General features: G+C 46.1%; 1 long non-coding RNA gene across 4 annotated transcripts in view; it reads right to left on the bottom strand.

Moving 5' to 3' along the window:
* The window catches only part of LOC125153127 (uncharacterized), a 558,449-nt gene that overhangs the window by 257,097 nt on the left and 280,131 nt on the right, over positions 1-21,221 (bottom strand). The window contains exon 3 of one of the 4 annotated variants that reach the window (XR_007147416.1): positions 18,478-19,816. The exons of the other annotated variants lie outside the window; for them this stretch is intronic. This is a non-coding gene — a long non-coding RNA (uncharacterized LOC125153127). Of the gene's footprint in view, positions 1-18,477; positions 19,817-21,221 lie in introns of those variants that run through there. 4 annotated transcript variants of the gene reach the window in all.

Raw genomic sequence — 21,221 nt, 5'->3', positions numbered from 1 at the left:
TGCGTTCTTCGTTCCTCCCATTAGCACTGTTTCAAAAGTAAGGCAAGCCTAATTCCTGATTTACAGGTGAGGAGCCGGAGGCCTAAAGGAATTAAATGGTTCATCTAAATAAGAATAACAAGTCCACAGCAAAGGAGGCTCAGGAACTCAGGGACTACCCGCATGCCAGATATTTGACCCCTGTGAACTCCGTGGGCTTTGATGCCCATGACAATCACATTATTCTCCTCCAAGTAAACTGAGTAAACTGAGGCTGAATTGAATTGAATTGGAAATGGAGCCGCAGCCACTCGGCAAAGGAATCTCAAACCCAGACCAGTCTTCCTCCAGAGTCCATATTCTTTACACATGCCGGATCCCACAGGAGAGCACACTCATATTAATTTTAGTGGCTGACATTGTGAAGATGAGCAGTGGATATTTTCACAGCCTGTATCAGTCCTGCAAATTAAGCCACAAGGACCAAAGAAGAAATGCCATCTATAAAGGTTGACATGGGGGGTGGGGGGGAAGACACAGGACTTCTTAGCCAGTATTATTATGCCTAGGTTTATTTAGTTGGTTTATTTCAAGGCAGGCTCCAGATTATGCGAAGTAGAAAGGGCTACAAGAAAGGAAGTTGGGGTTAAGTTGGGAGACAACAAGTGAGTGGGTGGGGAAGAGTCGATATGTGTCTGTTGGTTTGTTTGCGCCCTGAAGGTTTGGGGTGGAGAAAGAGAGCTGATGTAAAAAGTTGGCAACCTTGAGCAAGGGAAAAGGGCTACCAAATTGAGGCCTGGTGCTTGGCAAAATTCTATAACCCTGTGCAATGGGGTAGGAGACGGCCCATGGGTACACAGGCCTGAAGCGGCGTGTGTTGGGATAGGAAAAGCTGGTTGTGATGGAGACTGCTGGAAGGCCATCCAATGTGTCCCCTCCTCCTTTCACAGGCATAGAATTGCCACAGGGCTTCCAGGTGCTCCTCAGGACCACACTTTCCAGAACCCCCCTTGTGGCTCGTTGGCCAGGTGACAAAGTTTTCACCTGTGGAACATGCCAGGAAGTCATGTGTCTGGTTATGGAAATACTGGGCACGCTTCCTCTCCATTTTCTTCCTCCCACTGGCTGGAACCTGAGTATCATGGCAACCCAGCTTCCACCCTGAGATGATGACAAGGCTGTGGGTGTCAAGGAGAAATGACCTGACAGGAGCCTGGATCCGTGCATGCCTATGTGGAAACAGGGCTTGCCTGCGTAACCAGACTACTCACATGGGGCCTGGTACGGGAGAGAGAAATAAACCCCTTTGTTCTTTACATCTCTTGTATTGTTAGATCTCTTTGTTATAGCAGCCAAACCTTACCCTGATTAATACAGCAAACAGATGTAGGGCACGCAGAGCTTTGCTCATCTTAAGCGTCCACGTTATTCTCCAGAAATGGACCAGATAGTCACAAACAATACTCTAAACCATAGACTTTGTTCCAAGAGAAATTTACTCTCATGCATCAAATCACATGAACCTAAAATCATTTCTTGATAAAAAAAGTTCCAGCCTAGTTTTGACCTAACAAATAGGCAATTGGTAAAAAGTCCATTTTGTTTAAAAAAGTTGTTGAGGGTGCCTGGGTGGCTCAGTCGGTTAAGCGTCCAACTTCGGCTCAGGTCATGATCTCACAGCTGGTGGTTTCGATCGAGTCCCATGTCGGACTCTGTGCTGACAGCCCAGACAGAGCCTGAAGCCTGCTTTGGATTCTGTGTCTCCCTCTATCTCTTCCCCTCCCCCACTCGTGCTGTCTCTCTCTCTCTCAAAAATAAATAGATATTTTAAAAAAAAAGTTGCTTTGTTCTCACCATCTCCTCTATGACCACTTTTGTCATGCTACATTGTGTTAAAATGCCACCATGTAAGACAGAGGGTGGACTGTCTTGAGAATTTCATCAGCTGCCATTTTTTGTGTGTGAAAATAGCAGTCTGAACCACAAGTTGAAGCTAAGTTTTACTTATCTCACTGTTACTCTGTAATAAATCCATTTTGTCGATCGATTTCTTGAAAAAATACTTATGAAAAATAAAAGCATGAGATCAATTTCTTAAAAACATACGTGCAGACATACAGTCATAAAATGCCTAGAAGTCAAAAAGATGTATCTATTTTCAAATCTGTATCCATTTTTCTGTGTTCTATCACAGGTATGTTTTCTCACTCCCTCTCTCTCCTTAACTTGTCACCGTCTCTTGAAGGTTCTGAAAAGAGGGCTACAAATGTGTTTAAAGTCCCTGGGACACAAAATGATTGCAACAGTAAGCATTTAAAATTCACATTTGCAAGGTGAACATCTGGAATGCATTCAAAAAGAGGGAAAAATTATGAAATGAGAGGGTTATTAATAGCTAACATACTGGAAGACATGAATCAATGGTCAACCTGTTTCCTAAATTCTTTTTGGGGCAGGAAAAAAAAAAAAAGTCTTGGGAAAATGCCCAAGACTGCCGAATATACCACTACCCTGGAAGGAAATATGATTTACAACATCACCTTTCGGAGGTAAACTTTTTCATTTCTTTAAATGCTGATAACGTCTGCACTCTCTTCTTTCCTCCTACTTTACATGTTGCTGAGGGAAGATCTTTGTAGTTAACGAGGAGTTCTTTGTTCGCCAGCAAAGTGGGATTTTCACACTTGTGCTTTGCGGTGGCGAGCCTCAGCCCTGCAGGTTATTTTTGTAATAATTAATAAAATATCACACTTCTTGGCTTTCTTGCCCCTGCCCAGGGACTGGTTTGCTGCCACCTTTCTGGGTGCTGTTTTAGGAAGCAGAGTGACTACCCGATGATCGAGCTTGGGGAAGAAGGCATAAGAAAGTCCTTGCGTCCCAGCCGAGTGTTTGCTCAGTGACAGCTTCATTGAAGGGTGATTCCAATGGATCCCCAGATGTGTAGTGTGGTGGTATTTATAGGGCCCGGTGTTGACACACTCAAAACACTATTTTATTAAGAGAAAAAATAGTCCTCTATTACTCTTATTTTAGGTGTAAGGAAAAGGAAGTCAGTTGCAATGAATCTGGTAAGTGTGTCTCCAACTCAACAGAAAAAGCAAAGGGACACTTTGGGGACTAGAAGAGTCATTTGCATGTTTAACAAATCCTGAGCGTCGCCCAGACATTGACACTATTCTTGGCACCGGTGACACGGCAATGAAAGAGAGGGACAAGCACTATTAAAAAAAAAAAAAAGTGAAAGAGGCAAAAAATTCAGAGTTTGGGGAAAGAAATCTTCAGGTGTCCAGGCTGGAGTCATCCTGAGGACCCGATCACCTTGTTGACACCCCAGGATATCTAAGAACAGCGCTCAGAACTCTTCATATCCTATCTCACAGGGAGCCAGACCCACCCGCCACTAAGTCTGCACCTGAATGCTCACTATGAGCCAGACGTTATACTCAATGCCCTGTGTGCTTTACTCCTTTATCCTTCTTAACAATCCCACGAGTTAGGTGCTATCAATATCCTCGCTTTACCAACGAGGAAACAGAGGGAGAATGTGCTAACGGTAACTTCGCCCAGTGCCATCTGATGTATAACTGAAAAGCCCCAGATGAGAACACAGGCACTCAGGTTTCTGAGCTCATCGTTGTAACTACGACTTGTCTTGTTCTACCTCTCCAATGTCCTCGGCTCTCGAGCAGCAGGTCAACCCCCAGGGAACCACGCATTTTCATTTCCCTGCATGCATTTACTTCTGCTAAGTCTTAGAAAACTTTTCCTATGGAAACAGTAGAGAAAGCCTCCCACTAGAACCCATATCTAAGAAAGTGTATGGGACTGAGGACCCACACAGGTCCTCTGGTTATCTTGCCTTCTGAGACGACGCAAACCTCAAAAGGAATCCATGCGAGCATGTAGACTAATGAATGAGCAAAACACGAGTCTGCAGGTGACATTAAACACGAGAGAAGGTTCTGCCCCAAAACGTGACATGAGCAAATGAAATACATGCTTGTCATTTGACTGATTAAATTTAAATAAATATTTGTTCAATCCGAGCTGCTTGGGAACCCACAGTACAGGTCTTCAAGTGGCTTTTGATTTTAAAGAGAGAAGACAGGGGCACCTGAGTGGTTCAGTCGGTTAAGCATCCAACTCTTGGTTTCAGCTCAGCTCATGATCTCATGGTTCACGGGTTCAAGCCCCGCATCAGGCTCTGCACTGACGGTGCAACACAACACATACCCTTTCTCTCTCAGATAAAGAAACTTAAAAAAAGAATAAAGAGAGAAGACATACTACAATAAAAACAGGACCTCTGCCATCTGGTATTTCATACGCCTTTCCTTAATGGTTTTTTTTTTTTTTAACGTTGATTTATTTTTGAGACAGAGAGAGACAGAGCATGAATTGGGGGAGGGTCAGAGAGAGAGGGAGACACAGAATCGGAAGCAGGCTCCAGGCTCCAAGCTGTCAGCACAGAGCCCGACGTGGGGCTCGAACTCGTGAACCACGAGATCATGCCCTTAGCTGAAGTCAGATATTTAACCGACTGAGCCACCAGGCGCCCCATCCCTTAATAGTTTCAAAACCATTTGAAAACCAAACACCTTGGAAGGAAGGAAGGAAGGAAGGAAGGAAGGAAGGAAGGAAGGACAGCAATGCTTATTAGCACTCGACCCATGGGGAAACTGAGGAAACAGAGAATGTGCATCACTAAAGACATGTCAGAAGTCAGGCTCCTGACTCATTTCATCAGCATCCTTGCTCAATAATGAAATCTCCTAAGGGGATACGCCCTTTTGTCAGCCACACTGCAAAAGCACTCAGCACGCCGGCTTCGGGTCTTCCGGGAGCAAGGGTGACCACACACAGCACTCTGTCGCACCACCGCCTGCACCGCGCCGAAGCCCGGAATAAAGCAAATCTCGGCAACAGTGCCTGCCACTCGCCGCCACACCGCGGTGCTGCCTGAAGACGCTGCACCAGTGCTGGCAGCTCGGGCAGCTCGACTTTTACCATTCGCTCCCATTAATGTACTTGGCAATCACACAGAAGAGCTTTTAAATCTAATGGCTCAGACCATAACAAAGCAGAATTATAGGAGCATTTTCAGAATGATGGGGCCATGACCCTTTTAGGTATGCCAGGCTGCCTTATCCCAGGCACAGACTTCAAGTCTGTCCCCCCTGCCCAAGGTCCGCCCTAGGGGGCTCGTAAGTGGAGACTGCGTGCAGCCGGACGTTTCTCCAAAGGAGCATGTAAATTCGCACCTGTGTTGTGTGCACCTGCGTGTGTGCACACACAGATCTCACAGGCCAAAATTAAGACGGGCCATCTGGTAGGTAGGTATCCAGGTTAAATAAGGCTAAACTACAGGGGTGGCTCAGTTGGTTAAGCATCCAGTTCTCGGTTTGGGCTCGGGTCATGATCTCGCGTTCTTGAGTTCCAGCCCCACATCAGGCTCTGTGCTGAGAGCACCAAGGCTGCTTGGGATTCTCTCTCTGTCTCTCTGTCTCTCTCTCTCTCCCTCTCCCTCTCTTTGCCCCTCCTGTGTTTCTGTCTCAAAGTAAATAAACTTTTTTTTTTAAAGGCTCAACTTCAGGCTGTGAATCACAATAGAGAGGGTTTCAAGGGACTTCCTTTGTGTTCTGAATTCTTCTCAAAGGTGCTAAAACCTCTCTCACCCTCCATGCGTTAGTGACCAAGCAATTTCTTTCCCAGACTGAAAAGAGATGTACATTTTAGGCAACTAAGTTCGTAGAGGAAATCTAGACTTTCTTTCAGCGAGTTTTGAATGTTAGGAAATTGTGTGTGTGTGTGTGTGTGTGTGTGTGTGTGTGTTTAAGTAGAAGTTAGAATGTCTATCATATGAAAAATTAAGGAAATACTTTCAAGGTTCTGCTTATTTATTGAGGCATTTTCTTTCTTAAATTACCCGCATACTCCATTTCCAGGTGATACCATCATTGGTCCTCTTATCAGTGTCAATAATTCCATTTGGCAGGCAGCAGCTAATTCTTTTCATGTGCTAATGATTAATCAGACAAGCCTATTTACTAATGTATCAGAATGCATTAGAAACATAAGGTAATGGTGGACAGAACATCAATTCAGATATAAATGAACTACATTTACATTGGATACCTATTGACTTATGTCACAGAATGAAGTAGAAAATGCAATTTGCTTGTAAACCATTAAAATGAATGAAAATAGAATTTCAAACTCCATCTTCAAACATAACTTTATTGACTTGGCTGTGAGCCTTAAGGGAGTGTCTAAGTAAGTTTAAAATATATAAATAACCCACTAATTCATTTGGCCATAAAAGAGTTAGTGTCTCCACCAACTCAACGCCATGGAATGCACGTACGTTGGAACTGGTACAAGAGAGAGGCCACAGAGCAGTGTGAGGACTTTACATTTTTCACGTAGGGGTTGCTGAGTTAACTCTCCTCTAATCGGTTTTGTTCCCCAGTCCCACATCTGCACATGTCCCAGGGGCATTGGTCCACATCCTAGTAAGCAAAAATTTCAGATTAAGCCCTTTTTGAGAGCGAGAGAGTGACAGTGAGAGAGAGAGACAGAGAGACAGAGAGACAGAGACAGAGAAGTCACGGTACAGGGAGCCAGGTCAGATAAAGTGATACTCGTAAGCGTAATACAGGCTAAAACACTGGGGACCAAGCTTTAGGTGCCTACACTGGCTGAAAGAAATAGCTACACCTCTGAGGTGCTTTTTTTTCCGGATGTGGAGCCTGAAATAGACAAGACTTCTCGACTCTGAGCGTCTCAAGTATACAGAAACAGAATAGGCATGAGGAAATTGGAGCTGCTCGAAGAAATATAATTAAATCCCCAGCTATTGTTTGTATCTATGACAGCTCAGATGTAGCCAAATGACCAACGGCTGCCTTTGAATTGGCGGCTTGGGCAATTGTTGCGGTTCTGGAAAACCAGGCTCGGCTCAAAGAAGATGCGGGAGGGCATTTTAAGGGAAACCCTGACCCACCTGATGTTCCTTTCTTTCGGAGCCATCCTTCTCAGACTAAAAGGTGAGGTGCTAATGAAATGTGATGTGCACCGGGGGGAACAGCGTTCTCCAAGAGCATAATTCCCAAAAAGTCAGTCATAAGAGACAGAGGTTTGTTGATAAAGAATTTCACGATCAAATAGATTTTGGAAATTCACATTAGCTTCTCTCTCCAACCGCTTGGAGACTCACAGGACACCTGACCATGTTTAAAGCTCCAAAAAGTCCTGCAGTGAAGCAGCCTTTTAAAATTTCAGCCTCTCTCGGGGCGCCTGGGTGGCTCAGTCGGTTGAGCATCCGACTTTGGTTCAGGTCATGATCACACAGTTCATGAGTTGGAGCCCCACACTGGGCTCTGTGCTGACAGCTCAGAGCCTGGAGCCTGCTTCAGATTCTGCATCTCCCTCTCTCTCTCTGCCCCTCCTCTGCTTTCCCTCCCTCTCTCTCTCTCTCTCTCAAAAATAATAAACATAGGGGCGCCTGGGTGGCGCAGTCGGTTAAGCGTCCGACTTCAGCCAGGTCACGATCTCGCGGTCCGGGAGTTCGAGCCCCGCGTCGGGCTCTGGGCTGATGGCTCAGAGCCTGGAGCCTGTTTCCGATTCTGTGTCTCCCTCTCTCTCTGCCCCTCCCCCGTTCATGCTCTGTCTCTCTCTGTCCCCCCCCAAAAAAATAAATAAACGTTGAAAAAAAAATTAAAAAAAAATAATAAACATAAAAAAATTTACAAAACACTTCAGCCTCTCTCAAGCTTAATTAAGGGTAAGAATATCTCCTTCTCATAACAAAGATTTAGTGTTCCATAGAGCAGAGGTTTGGAAATATTAACGGCGATAGAAACAACACTGAGAAAATTAAATAAAATATGTTATGCTAAGTAAATCTGTTTTTTTCCTGAAGAAAAATAGAGAGCGTGTCTCGCTGTTATTATTTCTCAAGAAAGAACACTCCTAGAGGATTTCACCATTTCCTTAAGCCCCAGCGAAGGAAGATCTGCTACATCTGAACCCAATGTTTCCTTTTCTGGTGCTTGGGTCCTGGCTCCTTATAAATGCCGGACACACCTTGCATCGAGGGGCATATGCCAGAATGGGCACAGGACTAGGTGTCCCCCACCAAGAAAAAAAACAACCTTCGACCCCCGTTCACCCCTCCGACAGGACCTTGTGCTGGTATACTGCAGTTGCCAGGGAAAGAATTCCTAACAGCTTTGCTTGTGTCCAAAGAAGAATATAAAAGCCCCTCCAGTTTATTCCCAACATTTACTCCGTCAAGAAATCGTCCGGAAGAGAAACTGCAGCTAAGCTGACTTTTGTTAATAATGGAACGATTCTGAAAGTGCAGCTTTGATCAAGGGGAAAATTTTCCAGAATTTGACAACCTTTTTTTCCATTCCCTCTGGTATAGACTCCATTTTTTTCCCCCCAAAACTGTCTAATGCTGTTTCTTAGGTGGTGTTCAATAGAAACCAGTCTATAATGCAATGCACTCTCTTTATGTGATGTTTAGATATGAGATTGATCTCAGTGGACACCCTGCAGTTCTGAAAGTAGGATTATTGGATTTTGTGGCTTTCTCAGATGTCGAAGATCTTTAAACAGTGTCTTGCAAAGTTGCTACATCCCGCCTGTCTGTGAAACACTTATGAACTCATCAAAGAAGGTAGACTCCATGTTAATTAGACATGGTGGGTGAAGGGGGAGGGCACGCCAGAAGCCGACTTCCTCCCACCATCGAGTTAGTTAAGTGCCAGGACCACGTGTACTTTTATACCTTGAAAAGAAAAATAAGTTCATCCGTCTCCAGATCAATAGGGCCTTAACAGGAAGATTGCTGACACAGGATGGAACTCACAGTTCAGAACAGCAGCAGGGGACAAAAGACGTGGCTGTAAGAGCAGAAATTTGGCAGCCATGTTATATCTCAAGGTTCCTTGGGAAGATTTTCAATAGCTTTGGATTTCAGCTGAATCGGATGGGCAGCAGCAGCATGGTAGCCTGGCCTCATGGCCTGTGGCTCACATTTGAGCAACACAGGGTAATTAGGACACGGTATATTTCCCGTGACTTTAAAAGTGCCACGGGTGGCCATTGTGGAAAGGACGCTGTCGTGGCCCCCGTGCTCCCCTGTTTTGTCACCGCTCTGAAGCCCCAGTGTCAGGCATCAGGATTGTCTGGAAGCAAACCGGACAGTACTCCAGAGGAAAAGAGGAGGGATTCTCAGGACACAATGCCTGGAAAGTGATGCTCTAGAAGCCCAGGCCCGGATCTTACCCCTGTAATCAAACACTGGCTCTACTCTTCAGGTCTTCAGCCAATGGGTACTGTATCAACCAATTCATACATGCATACAGGAAAAAGAATTGATGGATTTTTCTCACTTCAAGTTTTGCCTCCCATAATTTTTCTAAACTGTTGGCACTTGTATTCACGTGTTTATATTCAAATATAGTATAAAATCCCATCGGACCTGGCACAAGATTGCACGGCCTTATTTCCCAGGTATATACATGTAACACGGATTTACTGACCACCGTCTCGGCTTTGGAGGTAGACGAGATGGCTGAGATGGTTCAACTGGTCCCACTCAAGAACTGGCGCTGAAGGGTTTCTTTCTAACACCGCTACCACAAAGTGAGACGCTACTTACTACAAGCCTATTACAATGACCCACGTCGAGAAGGCTGACAACACCAAATGCTGGTAAGGGCGTGAAGTGACAGGAACTCTCGTTTATAGCTGGTTAGATCGTATAATGGTACAGCCACTTTGGAAGACAGTTGGGAGATTTCTTACAAAAATTAAACACACTCTTGCTATACGATCCGGCCATCTTGCTCCTTGGTATTTACCCAAAGCGGTTGAAAACTGATGTCAACACAACAACCTGTACATGATATTTATAGCAGCTTGATTCATAATTGCCCAAACTTGGAAGCAACCAAGGTTTCCTTCAGGAGTTGAATGGATAAACAAGCTGTAGTATATCCAGACAATGGGATTTTTTTTTTCAGCAAAAAGAAATCAGTTATGGAGCCATGAAAAGACAAAGAGGAACCTTAAATATATATTGCTAAGTGAAAGAAACCAATTTGAAAAGGCCAGGAACCATATGATTCTAACTATTTGACATTCTGGAAAAAGACAGTTAAAAGATCAGTTGTTGCCACGGGTTGGGGGCAGAAATACATGGGACAGGCAGAGCACAGAGGATTTTTATGGCAGTGAAAATAGTCTCCGTTACACTAAAAGGATGGATCCACGCTCTCGTACATTTGTCCCAACCCACAGAATGCCTCACACCCACAGTGAACTCTAATGTAGACAGCGGACTCCTGGTGATCATGATGTGTCTAGTGATCATGATGTGTTAATATAGGTTCATCGATTGTCACAAATGTCTCACTCTGGTGGGCAATGTTGATAATGAGAAAGATTATGCATCTATGGTAGTAAGATGTATATGGGAAATCTCTGCACTTTTTCCTCAACTTTGCTGTGAGTCTAAAACTGTTCTCAAGAAATGAACTCTTAAAAAAAAACCAAAAAACCTTGGGGCGCCTGGGTGGCTCAGTCGGTTCAGTGTCTGACTTCGGCTCAGGTCGTGATCTCATGGTCTGTGAGTTCAAGCCCCGCATCGGGCTCTGTGCTGACCACTCAGAGCCTGGAGCCTGTTTTGGGTTCTGTGTCTCTGTCTCTCTCTGACCCTCCCCTGTTCATGCTCTGTCTCTCTCTGTCTCAAAAATAAATGAACGTTAAAAAAAAAACCCTCAAAACAAAACCCACAACACCACCCTGTGGGTGTCCACGGTGCATATCTTCTGCCTCACATGTAAGGAAGTGTCCCATGGTATTGAAATGGGGGTTGGTCACATGGGATAAGTTGGATGGGAACTGTGGGCCAGTCACCCCACAGCATACTGACTGGATTAAAGGGGCTCATCCAATGGGAAGGGCAGCCACTCTAGATCCCCAGGGCAGGTTCTGTGTTACCCTCAGCTAAGTAGGGGCTGGGCTCCTGCAGAGACAGAAGAAGCCCCCATTCACCTCTCAAGAGCAAACCACAAACAAGGCCTTTGGCAGAGGCCGAGGAACCTTTGGATGTTGGCTCTGTCCTGCCCCACAGGCTCCCTCTATTCAAAGCTCATTCCAAAGCCCACCAAACTCTTTCCTTCTTTACCTCCCTGCCACCTTTTCCCTTCCCAAAGTCCGGGGCTTTCGTGGATTCCTTGCTTAATAAGCATTCCCCAGATCTACGCTCAAATGATGCTTGTGGCTCTTCCCCTCACCCTGCAGCCCAAGCTTTGAGAATGTAAAAACCAATACAAGAATCCTCCTTTCTTTCTCTCCGTTGTGTTTGGCTCACCCTTCCCTCGAACGGCAACCACAGAAATGCCTGGACGACTGAACAGAAGGGCTACAGGGGAGAAGGAAATGGCCCATGTGTCCTCAAACACATGATTCTTTCAACTTCTAAAATGTCATGATGTTCCACAAAATGTCCCATGACTTCTAGAGACTATGGCCACGGAACATGCTTAAAATGACCAAAATAGGCTCAAGACAGTGTTCTCTTAGTTGGACATGGAGAACTTAGCTGAGTCCCTGAGGTTGGGGTGAGTGGGACAATACTGGGGGCACCCAGAAAGTGCAGGGCAAAGAGCTGTAAGAGGGGGCTTTGAACCGCTGCCCCGAATACACACACAGAGGGACACACGGACACAGACTCACGTGCACTTCATCCCAAAATATGGTAGTCTATACATGACTGCATTCACCAGAGCCATCTCTTGCTAAGCAAGGAAACAGACCAAAGCCTCTATGCCACAGTGCCACACACAGTAGTAGCTTTAAGATTAAAATTTATCAAAACTCATGTATCGCTTAAGAACTGTGTGACCTCAGGAAAATCCTTATTTATTTATTTATTTAAATGAGAGAGAATGAGAGAGAGAGAGAGAGAGAGAGAGAGAGAGAGAGAGAGAATTCCAAGCAGACTCTATGCCCAGTGCAGAGCCCAACTCGGGACTCGATCCCATGACCCTGGGATCATAACCTGAGCCAAAATCAAGAGTCAGACGCTCAACCGACCGAGCCACCCAGATCCCCAGATCCCTTTTATTTCGGAACCGCAGTCTTCTTATCTGTTGCATAGAGATCAGAACCTCTCCTTGCTGCTAATCTCATGTTAGCATTTTACATAAGATCATGAACATATACATGTGTTAGAAGCTGTAACTCCCCAAAGTTCTGTGTGGGGAGGAGAAATTAGAAAAAAAAAAAAGAAACAAAAAACCTCCCAAGTTTGGGGAAACAGTAAGAGATGGAAAGGAAGGCAGCATATCCAAGGGTGTGTGAATAGAAAGGATCTCTTGTAGCTCAGTTCCCCCACCCTTATCTCCAGATGGGGTATCATCTCCCAGCATCCCCCACACTCACAGAAACCTGGCTCTGGGTGAGGGAGGAGGGGAAGGATAGTGCCTTCAGCAAAGCCACTCCATTTAGAGGCCATGCCCTAGCAGGAAGTAGAAAAATCAGTTTAAATCTGCTCTCTGGATGTTTTTTGGCACTGTCTCATTCCTAGCAGGTAGAATTTACGTTAGCTAGGTGCTTAGCAAAAGCCTCAACCTGCTGTGCATGGTATCCATACTTTTCCAAACGTGATTCACAGACTGCCAATATCAGAAGCATCGAGGAGCATGTTCGCATGGGGAGTCCTAGGATCGACCCCCGGTGGCAGGGTCTGTGGCCCAGAAGTCAGCATCTCAAGCGATGGTGCAAAATAAAACAGGGAGACGCGAAATATGAGGCTGGGGGTGGTGATAATGGTCACCACAGTCGTAAGAGTTCAAATGAGTTAAAGTTCTTTTTAGGTGTCCGACACTATCCTGAGTGCCTTGCATGTATTCATGTACGAATGCCCTCAGTCATGCTATGAAGTAAGTACTGTGATTGTCTCCAACTGACAGAGGCAAAAACAGAGCTCATGGAAACAAGTGACTTCCGGAAGGTCACACAGGGAATAGGTACCAAGGCTGAAGCCAGATCCTGGGCTCTCCGTGCGCGTACATGCAATCACACTTACAGGCAACATACAACAGAAAGGATGTATGTTTCTGTACAGAAACGTACAACATACAGAAACATACAACAGAGGGGATGTGTGTTCAACATACAGCAGAAAGGATGGATGGTGTCCCCGTCCATCGGCAGGCTATACCCCGACCCCGGTTATATTGGGGCAAAATCAGCAGCTTCCTGAGTGAAGATCCCTCAGCGTCTACAATCCCCAGAGCCAGAAAACCCCTCTTTCTGACTCCATTGTGTCTTGCTGCTTGAGATGCATTTGTGATGTTTAATTTATATCCCGTGATCATAAAGCGATTGCATCACTAAAAAGGCTGTGAGGTTGATTTATATGATAGTCGCCTGTGTCTGTTAATTAGAGAAATATCATTTGGCTTTCCACAGAAGAAAAACAATAAATTATAGAGGGGGGAGGGAGGGGCAGTCATCCCCCAAATCTAGGCCAGTTACTCCCCTTGAATCTTATTTATGACCCTAACCAATTTTCCGTTCACACCAGCAACCTTTGGAAAAACAAACTATCACTTGGGTTGAGAAGGAAGGAACAGCAGAAGAGTGGGCAAACACCCGTAGAAGTAGGCTTCGTACATGTACGGGTGCACATGAGGACTCATACACAAAGCCGTGATCCAGACAGAGAGGTCAGCTCACCCGGAGTGTTCTTCCTCCGACCTCCTCCCCACCCCCCGCCCCCACCTCATCCACTCTGAACATGAACACCACTGTCTCTGAAGCAGGACTCCCTCCAGCGCAACCAACAAATCACTTGCAACAGGAAGGGATTGCCTCCGCGGGATCAGTGGCCCAATATTTTCTACATAGTGGACCGTGTGCCTGGACGGGAACTTTTTCTCCAATAATTGTTAATTGATCTTGTTTATGCCCAAAGGGGAGTACAAAGAAAGATGTGTTGTTTTCCATTTGTTCAGTCGTTCGCTCATTCAACAAACGTGAACAGGTAGCTGCTACGTGGTAAGTCTTGTGTTAGGAGTGGGCATCCAGGGGTCGGCAGTGGTGGTCACAGTGCCAGACCTCACAGAGCTTACTCTCTGATGGGGGAGATGACAGGAATCAGCTACAGGCCACATGTTATCAAAGAAAAACACAAGGGATCATGAGAGGCTTCCTTAAAGAAATACTAACTTTGAGTTAAATATCAGAGATGAGTTAATTTGGTTCAGAGGGAGAGAAAAGCATTCCAGAAAGAAAGAACAGCATATACAAAAGCTGGGAGGGAGCAGGACGAATCCAAAGGGTTGAAAGGTACTCAGTGTGACCCACTAGTAGGAAATAGGGCTGGAGAGGCTGGAGCCAGACCACGCAAGGTTCTTAACCCAGGGTTCGGAAGTGGTTTTTATCCCCAAAGCGGAGAGAAGCCACTGTAAGGTTTTAAACTAGGGTGGGCCGGAGGGTGTGGTATGACCAGATCTGCATGTTGAAAAGATCACTATTTTATACCTTGAAAAGACTTGGGGTTTCATCAGATGAAAAGGGCTGCAAAATTAGGCTTGGGCAAGCAGTCCCCGGTGGGGGGGGGGGGGGGGGTGAAACATTCTGAAATGTCATGGCACATGGTCAGAATGAGCCCGTCTTCTTCCCAGCCCCCCACACCGGGACCACCTGTCGTGCCCATCAACATTCACACACGGAAGTGTCTGTCTTGGAACTGAGGAAGGGAAGGTCCAAGTGGAGAGGGAGGAAGACAGGGTGATGGGGGGGGGGATGCCACAGCATCTGTGCCCAGCCCACTCCGACCCTGGGTGAGACCACATGCCTTGAGAGAAGCAAGAGCTGGAAGCCGGTAGAGCAGAGGCTGGTGCAGCCCACGCCCTCTGATCCTTTCCTTTTTTCTCACAAAAGTCTTCCTCTGACCACTCAAGTGAAGGCAATCCTCAATAGGTCTCCCTGTCTCCATGGTGAGATGGCTGGATGGATTTAATCACTTCTTCGTTAGTTGCGTCTAGACTAGAAGGAGGGCAGAAGTCTTCTCCGTGTTCCGCTCTTCATTAGTACCACACAGCATGGTCCCTGCCACATAGTAGGTGCTCAAAAGGCACTTACACAATGAATGGATGCTGGGTGAACTATGACTTCCGCAGCGTCAGAGGACGTTAACTTTCCAGAACACAATAAAGCAGGCTAAAGAAAAATAAAGAAGTTAGGGTAAGGAAGCCCTTTCTGCTTTTTGAATAGATACTTGAAGGAAAGGAGGGAAGGAGCCATAAAGATATTTGGGGAAGAAGCATCCCAGGCAAAAGAAGGGACAACAAATTGCTGTAATTCCTGAGTGAGTTACAGTTGGCTGTTATTTCTTTTCTTTCCTGAAGATGTGGAACGATGGGATCATCACCCCCTGAGTTTAAGACCCTCTGCACAGATCTGAGTAGGACTTCCTCAAGCTTTATCGGCTGGGACACCTTCAAGCAACCTCACCGTTAAGATATCTGGAAAGGGGAACCGGAGACAGAGAGAAAAAAAATGGAAGATGTCAAGTTGAGCTGTTGCCATCAGACTGTTATCAGAGGACAGGGGAGGCACCCCCATTGCAGCACTGGGAGGGGTTCCAGAAAATGTGTAGGTAGCAGGTTAGGGTACCGCCATGGTAGCCAAGGAACAAGTACTTTTTGTAACCACCTACTAGGAAGTTCCCTTGCCATGGGGACTGGGGGTCAAGGAGAAAAGAGGAGTTCTGACACATGGAGGTGTCACCCGCTCACCTGAACCCATGAAAATTTCTGATGTAGGGGGGTAGGCATGAAAAACAACACAGTGAAAGAAAACATCCAGTCCACCTGGAAAGCCCTCCAAGACAGAGACGGAATACTCTGGGACTCAACCCTTCCCCAAATGACACACTCTTGATGTCCCAGACCATGTATCCCAGTGCACAACCCTTACTGTCTTCTGTGGTCCCACTGGGCAACTTTCAGTTCCTGGGATTCACCCTGCTACCTCCCAACACATATTGTTTCTTCTTTCTGGAATGCTCTTCCCCCTCCCTCAGTCAAGTTGACACGTCCTTAATATTATACCACATCTTCCAATGCCTCCGTTTTGTGTGATTTCAAAAACAAGATAAGGCAATTATGTAAAATGACCTGATATTAAAAGCTCTATAAAAAGTCCGAGCAAAAACTTCCAGCTTCAGTACATAACAGGAGAGAGAATTTTAGGTGTTTCAGCAGTGATTACACAATAAGTACTAATCACCTACAGTAGGCAAAGCACTAGCCACTGAAGCAGAGGAGTGAAGAATTCTCATGTGGTTATGACTTAACTCCCAACTTCACTGGCTGTAGGGTTTGTGATATTTGGGTCTACAGCCCAGCTCCAACCTGGCTTCTCGTAAAAGGCCTTTCTTGGGGCTCTTGGATGGTTCAGTCAGTTGAGCATCTGGCTGTGGCTTAGGTCATGATCTCGCCGTTCATGGGTTCAAACCCCACATTGGGTTTGCTGCTGTCAGTGCGGAGCCCGCTTCAGATCCTCTGTCCCCCTCTGTCTGCTTCTCTTCCACTCATGCTGTCTCTCAAAAAGAAATAAACATTTTTAAAAAAAAGAAGAAAAGAAAAGGCTCTTCTGTCCAAAGCCCCAGGGCTGTGTTCTTGTCTTAATGAAGGCACTGCTTCTGACCCAAGTGAGGGGAAACAAAAGGATCAGAAAGTGCCCTCCAAATGTGTGTGCATGTGTATACACAAGCAGTAACACTCACCTAAAAGTCTCAGTTTTCCCATTAATTTTGCAACTTTGCCTTTTGGTCCCGTTTTGTAGCATAAAGATGGCCTCAGAAAGTAAGAAATAGGCACCTTTGTCATGCATCTGGGATACTCTATCCATTTCTACTTTGCAATCAAATTTTTATGCTTTTGAATAACAGAAATTATTCTGTCAGTGAGAGGGCCCATCCTAGAAATAATTTGCTATTGGTTGAATTGTGTTCCTCAAAAATGTTGAAAACTCATATGCTGAAGTCCTAACCCCTAGTGCCTCAGAACGTGACAGAATTTGGAGACGGGGCCTTTAAAGAGGTGGTATGGGTGAGGGTGTTAGGATGGGCCCTGATCCAATCGGAATCGTATCCTTGTAAGAGGAGACGATTAGGACACAGGCACAATAGAGGGAAGACTGTGTGAGGGCACAGGGAGAGAGAGGATGCCGTCTGCACACCAAGGAGAGAGGCCTCACAAAAGACCAAAGCTGTCGTGGACTTCCAGCCTCTGGAACTGTGAGAAAATGAGTCTCTGTCGTTTACACTACAGAGTCTGTGGTACCTTGTTATGGTGGCCCTAGCAAGCTACCTACAACTCTCTTCTATCCCTGTGTGGATGTCATAACCCAGGCCCCTGAGGTTGAGACCAAAAATATGAAATTCATCCCACTTCACCTGAGGGTGAAGCAATCTCAGAAGCTTTGTCTGCTGATACGACACATTGGGAAAGTCTTAGGGTCCTCTGATTTCTCGCTTGGGGCTGAAACCCACCCCACCACTAAGAACCCCTTCTTTGAGAAATACCCTTGACCTCATTCCTCTTCCTTCTGCGTCTTCTTGGAACACCCATGAGACATGCCTTGCTATGGTTCTCCCCTGGAAATGCACAGGGAAATAATCTTGTTAAATTATACTCATCAAACATTTCCATACTTGTTCTACTTCCAATCCCCTGAATTAAATCTCAGGAACCCTAGATAGGGAAACACACACACACACACACACACACACACACACACACCATGATATAATTGGAGAGACAACGGACAAGCAGGTATCTCACATGGCATTTATTTTGTAACACACAACTAGGTCTTAATATAGCACAGTTTTGTATTATTCATTCTTCCATTCAAGAAATTCATTGTGAATTTCTCAGGTTTCAAGCCACATGGGAACCTGTTAAGCCTCTTCCTCAGCACTTGGTGCTTTGCATACCACAGGCAGTTATTACTTGCATGGTCACTGCTTAAACACCCACAATACTATATCCTACTATGTATGATGCTGGAAGTTGTTTTCTGACTTTTTATAGAGCTTTTATATCAGGTCACTTTACCAAAGTGTATTATATTGTTTTTTAAGGTTGAACAAAATGGAAATCTGACAGTTGTGGTAGACCGTCACTTGGGTGGTTCCCAATGAACCCCTGCTCCCAATATTCTGTGGGGCTTTGTGGAGCCCCTTCCCAGGATGACTCTGGCTTAGCCATGTGACCAGCTTTGGTTCCTGGAAAATAACAAGATGACACAAGCAGAGGCCTGATAAACTCAGGGACCAGCACAACAGAAATACAATGTGAGCCACAGACATAATTTCTGATTTTATGGCAGCCACATTAAAAAACAAAAGTGAAAGAAACAGATGAAGTCAATTTTAGGAGTATATTTTATTTAACCTAATATATCTAAAATATTATTCAAAAATGTGATCAATATTGAAAAAAGGTCCTAGGGACATTTTTCTTTCTATTTTTCAGAGTAAGTTTGCCCTTAAAGCACATCTTGATTCAGACTAACCTTCAAGTGCCCTGTAGGCACACATGGCTGGTGGCTACTCTATTGGGCAGTGCAAGCTTGGACATTGGGACTTGTCCGCTTAGAACATTTGCTGTTAGGCTGCTCCCTCTGGGTTCCCAGCTGCCATGTTGTCGAAAGTCCAGCCCAGGGGGGAAGAGGACCCGTGAGGTAGAAACCAGACACGGTGGATAGCCCCCGCTGAGCTCCTCGCAGACAGCCAGCATTCCAATTTGCCGTCCGTGGGAGTAAGCCATCTGAGAGGTGGACCCTCTAGCCACTTAGGAGCCATTCCAGCTGAGGCCACATGGAGCAGAGACGAGCTCTCCCTTTGGCGTGCTGCCTAAATTACAGAATCCTGGGCAAGCACATAGTTGTCGCTGTTTTAAGCCATCAGATCACGTTATGTGGTGATTTGTTAAGTAGCCTTGGCTAGATATCCAGAACCGAAGTTATCAAAGATACCAGCTAATGGAGCATCAGTGACTTTCTTCTGTCCCTCGGGCGTGCATTTGCTGTCACTTTGCCTCTCCTGCATGCTCATGGAGTCCTCTCCATGAATGCACAGCGTGCATTCACTGTCACTTTGCCTCTCCATGCATGCTCATGCATCCTGCATGGAGTCAATGGAAGACGCAGGAGAAGTAAAAGGCTCGGTCACCATCTGCACGGACTTTATAGGCAAACTCAGAAGTTCCTGCTAGGCTGCAATCCAAGCTCTGCCGTTCTATCAGTCTGCTCGAACTGCTAGCATAAAATATCACAGACTGGGAAGCTTAAACAACAGAAGTTGATTTTCTCCAAATTCTGGAGGCCAGAAGCTCAGGATCAAGGTCCAGCAAATTTGGTTTCCGATGAGAAATCTTCCTGACTTGCAGACAGGTGCCTTCTCGCCGGGCCTTCACACGGCCTATATCCTCTGTGTGCACATGGTGAGAAAGAGAGCTGTCCGGGTGTCTCTGTCTTATAATGACACCAGTCCTATTGGATCGGGGCCCCATCCTCATGACCTTCTCTAATGTCAGTTACCTCCATAAAGGTCCTGTCTCCGAGTCTAGTCACACTGGGGTTCGGGCTTCAAAATACGAACTGAGGGGCGGGGCACAACTGAGTCCATAGCAGTCACTAACCTTCCATGTGGTCTTAGCCAATTCAGTTCACCTCTCTGAGTCATTCTATTGCTACACCCTTCATCTTAAGTATGATATGAGGAGTAGAGATTAGAGACCTGGAAGAGAGGATGGAGAAATCATAAAATATCGTGGAGGCTACCCTGGCCTTCTTTCCATCTTTGTGTATTCTGAGAACCAGTAAACGAGGCTGAGTAACACAACGACTGAATGAACAAATAGGAAAAAAAAATCAGAACTCATGAGTGGGGGAGAAAAATTATCATGACACATGAAAGAATGAAGGAAGGAATTCTGCCCACACCCAAGGATTCCTGCTGGACGTATGATGGAATCAATTCCAGCAAGTGACGAGGAGAAGGTAAGGAGGGCTGGTATTCTGGGTGCACCTACCAGGTTCCCAGGAACGTGTAAAATCTATATTTTAATATGTATACGTTCGTATCATTATTGCAGCAATGCAGCAGCCTGCTGTAGTAGGAGTGGTTAGGTTCGGTCTCGAGAGGGCGACCAAAACCTGTCTGAGACATTTCAAGTCAATCAGGAGAGAAGTCAGAAGGAGAAAAGGAGGGGCGCCTGTGTGGCTCAGCCGGTTAAGCGTCAGGCTTCGGCTCAGGGCACGATCTCACAGTTCACGAGTTCGAGCCCCGTGTCCGACCCTGTGCTGACAGCTCGGAGCCCGGAGCCTGCTTCGAGTTCTGTGTCTCCCTCTCTCTCTCTCTGCCCCTCCCCCTCCCTCTCTCAAAAATCAACATTAAAAAAAATTTTTTTTTAAGTAGGAAAGGAAAATGCTGAGACCACCCTGAGGCTCCGTTCAGTACCTGAGTGAAAGAGTTGGGGCAAAGGGAATGATGAGACAGGAAGCCGGGTAAGAGACTCTTGCATAATGCCTTGTGGAGGAAGAGGAAGATGGGGAAGGAGGTAGAGGCCGTAGCAGTGGGCCTGCCACCAGCAGATGTGGTGACAACACCGGCGGGGCCGGCTTCCTGGGCCTGTGGCCTGAGCAGCTGCACGAGGCCCCCGCCTAGAGGGGGCACCTGCTCAGAAGGGCTCTGTGCTTGGTTAAGGCTTTGCTGTCATCCCCTTGAAGTTATTCAGTTGTGATCCAGGAGCCTCACAGTTTCCCTTTGCACTGGGCCCCACAGATGATCATACAGGGTCCTGATGCGGCTGTATGAAAGCTCTCACGCACTGAGCTTCTACGACGAAGCGGTGTGGGCATCACCGTGCACACATGACGTCATCTCCATGAGATGGACCCAACAAAAAAAGACAAAAAAAGACAAAAAAAGAACAACAATCAGCACCGCCTGTGAGCACAACCCCCGTGGGGGTCCTCTCTTCTCCAGGGAGCTGCCCAGTGGTCACAAAGAGAATGAGACACCCTGGCCAGCTGACAGTGGTCACGTTTGAGAAGGCATCCTTAGTAACAAAGAGCTGGCATCTCAATGGCCATGTCACGGAACGACGGGGTTCTGTAGTTCTTAGATTTCGCACTTGCTG

This window comes from Prionailurus viverrinus, chromosome E2, assembly GCF_022837055.1.
Source record: "Prionailurus viverrinus isolate Anna chromosome E2, UM_Priviv_1.0, whole genome shotgun sequence".
Classification (NCBI taxonomy): domain Eukaryota; kingdom Metazoa; phylum Chordata; class Mammalia; order Carnivora; family Felidae; genus Prionailurus; species Prionailurus viverrinus.
Note: the sequence above shows the minus strand (reverse complement) of the source record. Positions and strands in the feature narration are given on the sequence as shown.